Here is a 2,242-nt window from a genome sequence, read left to right on the forward strand (position 1 = left end):
GTGCAATTGAGGTATATAGATAATTCGATATCTCTTTTTGAATGACTTGATGGTTTTTGGCACTTTGATTGATCAGTAAGATAAGATGGGTGGATGTGGAACATTATTTGATGGTTGGGAATTCGATAAAACTGAAGCTCGGACAGTAGTTTTAATTGGATGCGCTGGAGATGGCAAGAGTTCAACAGGGAATAGCATTGTTGGAAGAAATGTATTCAGGTCGATGCCTCATTCTGCTGGTGTTACATCTACTTGTCAGCATCAAAGTACTAATCTGCCAAATGACCAAATACTACATGTGATTGACACGCCTGGTACGTACACCATTTTTTCCCTCTTTTATTAAATCAAGGGAACTACAATGTGCATACAGGGGAAGTCCCTGATACAGAGTAAATTCTCATAACTAGAGTTACTGATTGTTAATAATATTGTGGGAATTGCGCGCAGGACTATTTGATTTCTCAGCTGCTTCAGAAATTGTTAGGAATGAATTTCTTAGATGTGTTGATTTGGCTGAAGATGGCATCCATGCTGTTCTTTTAGTTCTTTCTGTAAGAAATCGCTTTTCAAAAGAACAACAAGCAGCTGTTCAGAGTTTTCAAGAGTTCTTCGGTGGAAAAATTAGTGACTATATGATTGTAGTATTCACTGGTGGAGATGATCTTGAAAATCATGATGTGACTTTGGATGATTACTTAGGTTCCGACTGCCCTGAGCCGTTGAAGGTAGGATTATATTACATGTAGAGACTTTTTTTCTAAATCACATCTTTATTGCCTGCATTCATCTATTCAAAGGCTTTTATCTCGATCTATCAGAGTATGTATTATGATTGTTCCGCTGATAAATTATTTGTATTGTCGTTACAGGAAACTCTTGCTATGTGTCGAAATAGGGTAGTGCTTTTTGACAACAAGACTCAAAACCAAATTAAGTGAGCTGAGCAATTAAGAGAGCTTCTTTTCGAAGTTAACTTGGTTATGGAAGAGAATGATGGAAAGCCTTATACCAACGATTTTGTTCACGTAATTTAAGGTTTTACCTTACTTACCACTTACTTATTTGTTCAATTCCATTTAGCATTATTCCTTTTAAAACCTTTGTTGTCATCTCATTGACAGGAAGGACCGATGAATTTTCATGATGAGAAGGCAAATGTACTTGAGCAAGACATAAAAGAATTGAAGGACCAAATGCAGAGATCCCATGAGGAGCAATTTAGTCGTATAACTGAAATGGTAATTGTGACCTTGTTATTACTAGATCCCCTTTTGCTTACATTGTGTGCCTTTTGGCCTGTTTATGGATCAACAATAACAAAAACACGCGCCATAGTCCATATGTGTCTTTCCATTTTATGGACGAATGTTTGTGTTTGACAGGTAGAATCGAAGCTCGAGGAGAAAATGCAGAGGCTAGAAAAGCAATTGAATATGGATCGTGCTGCTCGGGTTGCTGCTGAACAAAAGGTCAAAAAAGATCAGAAGAAATCAAAGCATGAGAATCGTAAGCTGAATGATCTCCTTGAGAGTTCGATAGTTCTTGATAAAGCATTTTCATTTCTTTTGTGCTTATGTGCGTTTGCGTTAATTTATTGGTTTTTGAAATAGTAGTAGTTAGAGCTTTACTCTCCATTCAACTTTCAACATACTTATACAACACCAAACTTTTGGCCTGGAGAATTACTTTTGTTATTTCAAACACAATTTGTGTTGTAAAAATTGATACAATTTGATCTTGTTCCTTTTCATCTTTTACTCAACTTAGTTTGTTTCGACCAAATAGTATGATAGCTCATCTTAATTCTCGCATAAGTAATATTATGTTTGGTTCGAGTTTTTCAAATATCAAAACCAAATCATTTGTGTAGGATTTTTGAATTTATAAACAAAACCAAACCAATAAAAGTCGGGATTATCAACTTCGGATTTTTTGGATTTTCTCGGTAAAGTATTCATAAAAACATATAATTTACTTGTCTTTCAAATATTTCTTTAGTTTTACCAAAATGCAACTACCTAAGTTTTTTCTTTAGAATAAAACAAAAAATATGATATGATTAATGACACTAAAATATATATAAAAAAAAAGAAGAAATGAAATCACGTGTACAAATATTGCAAATTAATAAGTCATAATGAAATTGATCATAATTTAAAAGTACTAAATCATGCTAAAATAAAATAAGTATTAGTTAGATGACTAAATATTAAAATAAAAGTAAAATTAGATTATGCAT

The 2,242-nt window shown here is 33.4% G+C and overlaps 1 pseudogene; it reads left to right on the forward strand.

Annotated features, from left to right (window-relative positions):
- LOC107022416 lies at positions 1 to 1,613 on the forward strand (annotated as a pseudogene).
- Positions 1,614 to 2,242: the final 629 nt, after the last annotated feature.

This window comes from Solanum pennellii, chromosome 6 (genome assembly GCF_001406875.1).
Source record: "Solanum pennellii chromosome 6, SPENNV200".
Taxonomy (NCBI): Eukaryota; Viridiplantae; Streptophyta; class Magnoliopsida; order Solanales; family Solanaceae; genus Solanum; species Solanum pennellii.